Source organism: Condylura cristata, unplaced genomic scaffold, assembly GCF_000260355.1.
Source record: "Condylura cristata isolate star-nosed mole 26May11 unplaced genomic scaffold, ConCri1.0 scaffold00007, whole genome shotgun sequence".
Lineage (NCBI taxonomy): Eukaryota > Metazoa > Chordata > Mammalia > Eulipotyphla > Talpidae > Condylura > Condylura cristata.
In genome coordinates this window covers 56,734,914-56,743,959 of record NW_004567108.1, presented here as the reverse complement: position 1 = coordinate 56,743,959, position 9,046 = coordinate 56,734,914, and the positions used below count along the sequence as shown (strand labels likewise).

Here is a 9,046-nt window from a genome sequence, read left to right as displayed (position 1 = left end):
ATTACTCGTCTACTTCTGATAACATAAGTTGCGTTAATATAGCTGAGGACTGAATTTTTTTTATTCTTTTTTTTTTACAAAAGTTTATTTTTTCATCATTTCTACATTTTTTTTTTCCATCTCGATTGTAATCCCCGCGGGTTTCCCATCACCAAATCACCCGTGTGCCATCACCATAAACCCATGCATTTCTCTCCCCCCCACCGTTTTTGATCCCATTCCCCACTCCACCCCCACAAAATGTCTCTGGTATATGGTTGCTCATTATTTTTGTTATTTTCTCGCCTGGTCCATTTACACTCCTGCTATGAGTGAAACCATCCAGTATTTTTCTTTTTCTTTCTGGCTTATCTCACTAAGCATGATCTCTTCCAGCTCCATCCAAGTTGCTGCAAAAGACATGTGTTTCTCTTTTTTGGTTGCTGAGTAATATTCCATTGTATATATGTACCACATCTTTCTAATCCAGTCATCTACTGGATTTGGGCTGCTTCCATGTTTTTCCAATTGTAAATAAAGCAGTAATAAACATGGGGGTACAGGTATCTTTTTCAATCAGTGTTTTTGTGTCTTTTGGGTAGATACCTAGGAGTGGGATTGCTGGGTCATAGGGAAGCTCCATGTTTAGCAGTTTGAGGAACCTCCAAACAGTTTTCGTTAGTGGTTGTACTAGTTTGCATTCCCACCAGTAGTGCAGGAGAGTTCCTTTTTCTCCACATCCTCGCCAACATTTGTTGTTGCTAGTTGTTTGAAGATGTGCCATTCTCACAGGGGTGAGGTGGTATCTCATTGTGGTTTTAATTTGCATCTCCCTTATTACGAGTGATGAACATTTTTTCATATGCCTGTTGGCCATCTGCATTGAGTACTGAAAATTTTTAATGAAAGTTAAGTATTTCCAGCATAGAAATGGAAATTAGTAAGTTTTTAAGTTTATGCCACAATGATGAATTATGTCACAAATTTGTAAAACCGTAGCAATCACCTTCTGAACTAAGAGGAGTTGTGACTATCATGACTGGGAGTCCAGCTCTGTGATGAATCAACCAAAACTAGGAATGAAGTTCATTTTGAACTGCAAATTCTTGTACAGGAATTTGTCTTTGTCAAACAAGCAGTGATTCTATTTTCCCAACTGCTGATATCTTGCTCCAGTACAAGAGTAGTTGGTTGATAAAATATTTTAAAAAAGACATTTAGTCTTTAAAGTTTCCACACAGTAGGCTTCAGTTAACTATAAATGATACTAATAGCCTGAAATGATTCAATATTTCCTGGGTAAAGGGTGAAAAGTATTTATAACTTTTGTCAAAGTTTACATATAAACGAAGAATTTAGATTTTATCATATCCAGGATAAATCTCACTACATAAAACCAAAAAGCAGCCCCCTTTGAAAGAATGAAAGTTCATAATTTTTGTTTATTACAATGAAATGTTAATACTACTAAGTTTATTTAATTCTCTGAGCCTCAAGTACCTGGTTATAAAAGGGAGCAATATTAAAGGTTAGTAGTTACAAAGAATTTTGCACAGTGCATTCTAAAATAGTGTAGGTTTTCAAAAACATTAACTTTAAACCACACAATAATCACATAAAATTAACAAAATATTTCTAATAACTATTTGACAATTTTTTCTTCAATAACACAAAACATATTTATATGCTAGAGAAAGTTTTTTTTTTTTGGGGGGGGGTGTCAATTTAATTTAACTAAATACTTCCAGAGGTCTTGTTATCTAAGTAGGTAAAAAGTGTATTTCTCCCCTAATAACTTTATACTTTTTATCTAATTAGTAGAAACAACAAAAAAATTAATAAAATAAATTTTAAAAAGTCTTCATTTTAATCAGAATTTCCAAGTTCAATATGTCATAATGAAAAAGTGTAGGATTTTAGAAAGAGATAATTGTGTTCTGATCCTAGTTTTGCATTGTAAATGTGTTCAACTCACATGTTGGAGCTTTAGTTTCCTCATCTGTCAAATTGGGGTTATGCTGTTTTGTCAAGTAGAAAGCACCACATAAAAATTGTGTATGGTATTTAAAATTATCTATACACAAATAGATGCATGCAGTTATGGCAATGTGTCTCATAACTCAAGCTTATTTTTAATTAACAATATATGATTAATGATAACTGGATTAATAAACATTTCTAAATTCACTTAAATTACTGATTAGTATGAAGTGCCTCCCATGTTCAAATACATAAGGCATGTTACTTAAATCTAAACTTTTGTTACTGAAGACTTCTCATCTATAAAAGTATATTTAAAATGTGTATACATTAAGATGGCATTTCATTGCTCACATAAATTCCAAATGTTGTAAAAGAAGACTTGTAAATAAAACAATAGCTATAAAGAGTCTTGATTCTCAGGACAACTCTTAAGAAGTGCCAAATTAGCAGGGGTTTTTATTCTTGCCTTGGGGTTTTATGTAGATTAGCGTTTATTTATTTATTTATTTTCCCTCAGCAGTGCCCTCACTTGCTCTGGATTTTTTTTCTCTTAGCAAATAAAAAAGGGTAAAAATGTAAACACAGTATTATCTACTTGGCTTTTTTCCAGTTGAGAAAATGTCTTTGTTTTTATAAATAGGGTCACTCTTAAGTAAAAAGACTTGCTTAATGACTCATGGACTTTGTGTAGACATCCCTGCAGGGTCAACCCTGGGAAGTGCCAACAATTTTCTCCCCGCACATACTGCCCATGCCTTCTATCCAGCTGTTGATTTACTGTATTTGGTTCTCTGTGCTAGGGCATTCAGATCCCCAGATCATCTTCACATGCCACTATCCTTGTCATTAAGATCTTAAGTTGCCCCTCCTCAGAGAGGTTCTTCTTGATATGCCACCGAGGTACCACCTAACTCCAACCCATTTCAATGTTTGTTCATCCCTAGTATTTTATTTTAGCAATTTTTATTATGCTATAAATGTAATCATTTCCATGTTCAGCTGGGACTCTTGGCCTCACATGTTCACCACTATGCTAACAACTAAAATACTACCTGGTTTATTAAAAGTACTCACTAATAATTATTAAGTGAAAGAATGAATCTTGGTGCCCATTTCACAGAGTGGAAAGGCTAAGTATTTTCAAGATCATATGGCTTATCTACAAATTCTTTATCAAGATCTGAGTCCACAAACAGTATTTGCCTGAAAAGAACACAAGCGTAATACAGCAGTATCGTTGGTCCAGTCCACCTCAAGTCATAAGTGAAAGGAAAGGGGGAAAGTTATTCAGAAAGATAGTAGCAAAAATATTATTTTCTGTTAAGATCGAAAATACAATACAGGTAGCCTCATAAAATGAAAGCCTGAAAGATTAACATCTAATAATAAACATATGTTTGAGCAAAGCTGAGAGTTCTTCACTTAAAAAAAAAAAACTGCATGCCAACCTACTGTTAGATGGTAAAAGTAGGCAATACTGTGATCCTGTAGTTCCCAGCGCTCCAGTGTGACCCAGAGCGGAAGTGTTTGGACCCCTTCTGAACTGATTACGAAAAGAAAGGTAATTTTGACAAGAAAATACAGTTTGTACATCAGCAATTTCCCTGCATAGAAAATTAACTTTCTACTCACTATGTATCTAAATAACCATAAATACTTTCAACATTTTTGTGGTTATTTCTAAGCTGTGCATCTATTAGTACTCTCCTATATGTACCTAAAATACTGCTTGCAAACATTCCCTAGGAACACACAGAATTCTGAGCAATGTCCAGAATTAGTCCCCAGTTTTCTTACATTTTTATCACCCTGTTTTTCTAATTTTCCAACCACCATTAGTTGCTAGAACTTGCCTCAAGCTATCTTTTCATTTGCAATCTGCACAGTCTTTGGACACAATTTTATTTCCTCATATTTAGTATCCTGGTCCTCTCCCACAGTACAGATGCTCCTAGTTGCTAACACACTGAAGGAGAAAAAGAGCTCATGCTTCTTCATTAGGTAGCAAAAGAATACTGTATCTTACATAGTGGCTTTTGACCATAAGGTATGCTGTAGTACATTCTTTTTCTAGCATATGAATGGCAGCTGTAATAATTCTGTTAACATTTCCTTTTTTTTTTTTTGAAGATATTCTTCTTTATCTTGTTTGTTTTGATTTATTTATTTATTTATTTAATTATTTATTTAGTGTATGCCAAAGATGCAGAAGTGAGAAGATTCCCCACTCTGGTGGGGAGCAGAACAGGCAGTTTTCCTGAATACAGTGCTAAATAAAGCAGGGAGCAAAACAGGACAGGTCTGTTGTGCATGTGCATTACATTCCTGGATAGGTGTCAAACTCATGCTATTGTGGTGGGTCTTCCCAGTAGAAGTGCTGAGACTTAGCCACGTCAAGAGAGGTCCTGCTTTGTTTTATACTAAATTCCACATTGCCAGCTCTTGAGGACAGCAATCATGTTTTACTTAATTTGAAAAACCTTCGCATCACTTAACACAGAGAACTTTTCAAATAGTTGTCAAATTAATTGAATTAAATACTGAATAAATGGAAGCCTCTGAAAATTTTAATGTCAAGTTCTAGTTTTTAAGACTCATATTTTATAGGTCCTTTTTATTTTGATTAGCTTTTAATTCACTTAATAACTGCTACCTAACTAGAAAGATCAAACTTAGACATAAATATATGCAAAGTAGCACATCAAATGTTTCACATAATTTGATCCTAGTAGAACATGTTAAAAATCAGAAAGATTAGAAAAGGAAATAGACATAATTACAGATCTGCTTTCTGAAATAGAATCCCAACGGTTTTGGACAGATCTCTCTTGATAAAGAACTGTTGATAGAAGTATAGGAAATTATAAATGAAGGAGCTCAGGAAATGATAGTACCTTGTAGGGAAATTGTGAAAAGCAAATGAGAAATGAGATCATAGAGAAAGGGCATCATAGACTGGAAAGTGCTGTACAATGTTAATGATAGTTCTCATCACATACTTCCAGCAGGTATTCTCAGGTAACCACTTGGAGAGAAAATTATGTTCTTTTGTTTTCTTTTTTGAGAAGAGAGATTTCAATCTTTCCGTGTTTTCAGTTTCTCTTTGAGAGAATCAGATGTATAAGCAGGGACTTGTCCTGCAGAATATGGATAGAAGACAAGAAACCAAGAAACTACTTAACCAAGACAATTAATCCCAAGAATAAGAATAATAAAATACCAATTCTTACACAAATGTATAACAACTGTCTCCATGCTGTCTCAGTCATACATGCAGAAGCTTCTAGAAAGTAAGAAATTCTGTCACCAGATAAAAACAAACAAGTATTCAATATAAACAAGAATCTTTTCCAGAGGTATCACAGCAAGTTTTAGGGAGCATGGATATAATTGTCATATAATTCTAAAACATATAAATATATCCAAAGCTTAAAAATATCCTGGGAAATATTAGAAACCCCAGTAGTCAGTGAATAGTCCATCTAAATAGCCATTACATCTACACACATTTTATACATACATGCTCAGACAGTTTCTCAGAGTGGTGTTCATGAAGAGTTAATAATTCTCCTGTTGGCTTCCTCTTTCTTTGCCTTTTCCTCTTGTACTTTCAATCACTAATATCACAGGAAACATAACCAGTGTACTAAACTCTATTATTAAAGCAAATTAGAATTAAGAACAAATGTTTAACCAATCATATTCAAATATAAGCTAGTGAATTAAGAATTTTCAGCTCAAATAGCAAAATATTTTGCATTCCTAAAAAATGGCATTTTCTCATTCTACTGATTATTTCCACATTGTATTTTTTTTAAAGATTTATTTATTTGTGCATACAGAACTGGGGTACAGGCCAGAGGTGCAGGGGTGGTGAAAGGATTCACCAGAGACAGAGTGGAGAGCAGAACAGGCAGATCCACGAAGTACACTGCTGAGGGGAGCAGCGGGCGGGTCAGGAGAGGTCTGCCACTCCATGTGGTCACCTCTGGGGCAGGCGGGAAATGAACTCATGCGGAAGTGGCTTGAACTTCTTAGTGCAGTGTTTTAACCCGCCACGCCACCAGGGAGGGCCTCCACATTGTATTTTATTTTCACAAACTAAGTGTACATTTTTTAGTGGTGATCTATCACTAAAAGATCAAGTTAGGAAACAGAAAGAAACCATTTACATCTGTTATAAAAAGATAAAAAAAAAAAAGGGCCTCTGTGGTGGCACAGGGGTTAAAGAAAGCACTATCAAACTCTCCCCTGCCACAGCAGCTGGCCAAGGAGGTGATCTACAGGACACAGAAGACCTCTCCTGTCTTGCCCGCTGCTGCCCTCAGCTATATATTTCAGCATATCTGCCTGTTCTGCTCCCCACACTGTCTCTGGTGAATTTTCTCACCCCCAGCAGCTTTGGCCTACACTCCAGTTCTTGTATGCATCAATAAATAAATCTTAAAAGGAAAAAACAAAAAGGAGCCAGCCATCAGTTCCCTATGGAGGGATTGTTTTCCTGGAGGTATGGTAAGGCTAAGTTTGTCCACTTCATTTCTTGTTCTCTCAGCAGGTTCTATCTGTGACCACTGTACTGTTCAGGTTCAGTAAGCTCATTCAGCGGTATTGCAATATTCTCATAAGACAGCTTGTCTTCTTACCAAGCATCATCAATCAAATCCAACATCCTTCCATCTCTCTGTGCTTCAATATCCATTCTCCTGCAGCTTTGATCTTGTCAGGTCACTACCTGGCCCAGTACTACATATGTTTAGAGAGAAATATTCTGAGTTCAGTCCTTCAGAAATATACAATATCTGAGGCGGACCATATTTTTTAAAATACCCCTCATATCTTCAGTTCATCACTCTGATCTGTTTTCATTTGTTCACTTATATTTTTTAACTCAGTTCAACTTTTAAAAATCACCAGTCTGGATAAATAAAATGGATTTGTAGAAAAAAAAGAGAAAAAGTCCAACAGAGCAGTTACAGTATGTGGAGGAGAAGCTTTCGACTCACCAAGGGTTCCTGAGAGAAACCTGTATTTAATCGCAGTTCGAAGTAGCTGAGGATTGGCAGTTACAAGAGAGAAAAAAAGAAACTGAGACATGGGCTCCTCACCAGTCTACCTCATGGACTGTGAAGTCTACTTCACACAGGCTCCATCTCGTGGAACAGATCCAGGAGCTGACTATGACCAGTGTCACTCTTTGCTTATTAGGTTTCCATTGTCAAACATTAGATGAACATCTTTTTTCAGCCATAGATATAAAAACAAATGGAGGCTTGTTTATAAGTTAATAAATGAAAAACTAAAAAGTCACTACTTACTATGATTTATAACATCCCCCTTTTTAATTCTTCAATTTTAAATACATTCAATTGCATTTCACATGGTGAAATATTCTTATCAATTTCAAAAATTCATAAAACGTGGACAGGATAGGCCTTCTCTGGTGGCATAATGGGTTAGGACGCAGCACTGAGGCTAGCGGCAACTGCTTCAGTTGAGGGTTTTGATCCCTGCTCCAGAGGTGATCCACATGGCGCAGCAGACCTCTCTTGTCTCGCCTGTTGTCTCGCCTGCTCCCCTCAGCAGTGTACTTCGTTAATCTGCCTTTCTGCTTCTGCTCTGTCTCTGGTGAAGCCTCTCACCAGCCCTGCACCTCTGGCCTGTACCCCTGTTCTGTATGCATAAATAAATATTAAAAAAAAAAAAAGAAAGGCACACAATTCACCTCTAGAAAAAAAAAAGTGGACAGGATATAAGCATCTATTTTAGACTATCTAAATTCTAGACTAGTAAGTGGTGTTGGTATAACTCATCAGAAAATATTAAGTAGGGTCACTTACAACTTGATATGAAAAACTACAAGTATTTACCAAATTCAGATTATAACTGGTTGTTTTACTGCACTATAAAACATTACCAGATTCTGTCTGGCGTCATGCCATTATTCTTAATTAATACTCTTAGGTTCCATAACATGGGTTTAAAAACAATGGTAAATCATTATGCTACAGACAGTGATTTCTGAATTAATTTCTGAGCACCAGCAGCAAATCTGCTATTATGAGCCACATTTAGATCATAAATTATTCTGTGGTCCGTGTTGCCTGTGCCAAATAAATGTGAAGTTACTAATACATGTGATCATAGCAATTTAACAAAATAGTATTTATGGTACAAAGAGCAAAAATATCAACTCCTTTTGGTCAGGACCCTCTTGTGGCTGAAAATGATGATAAAAAAAAAAACTAGCCAAATAGTCCCTGGAACACATTTGTTGAAAGTCTGATTCATCTTTAGCAGACACCTGAGAAGAAACTAGTTAACAGCTTGACAGATTCAAGACAGGGACAAGCAACTTTCCTTGGCACTATTTTAAATTGCTATGAGGGAGGGTAAACAGGTGAAACTAGGGTCAACAAGGGAAAAGAGGAATAATTGCTTGTTAGAAAAGGAGAGGAATACAACAGATAATGCCAAAAGAGTGTTCTATATACAAAATACATACTTCCAAAATAAATAAGTTTCTTGAATTTATATTGTAAGGTGTTTGATTTTGAAAGTGAAAGTTGGCTTCTAGGAAGATATGTGCCTAGAAATCAAAACAAAACATTATAGTTTTAACATTAAGCCCATAATAGCTATTTAAAATTAATGTATCTGATAAATCTTGAAATACTGATAGAATTTTAGTAGGGTCACAGAAAATAGGAATTTTTTGAATATCAGTTTGATGTGAAAAACAGCTATGCCTAAATGAGACATTGTGACACAACTCTGCAGTGTGAAGTTTGATAACTCTGTAGTCAAGAGCCAGATCATAGATATTTTAGGTTTTGCCGGCCATAAAGTCTTTGTCGCAATTACTAAATTCTGTCATTGGTAATACAAAAACATTGATAGACAATATGTAAAAAACTGGGAATGGTTATATTCTAATAAAATCATTAAAAATTATAATGGCTATATCCAGAACACTGCAATACAAAATGCTAATGAAGATGTGGAGCAACAGGAACAGAGACTCTTACTAATTGATGCTAGGAATGCAAACAGGTACAAACAATTTGAAGACAATTTAGCCATTATA

At 35.4% G+C, this 9,046-nt stretch overlaps 1 pseudogene; it reads right to left on the bottom strand.

Annotated features, from left to right (window-relative positions):
• Positions 1-6,436: 6,436 nt before the first annotated feature.
• On the bottom strand, positions 6,437-6,661 carry LOC101622946 (annotated as a pseudogene).
• Positions 6,662-9,046: the final 2,385 nt, after the last annotated feature.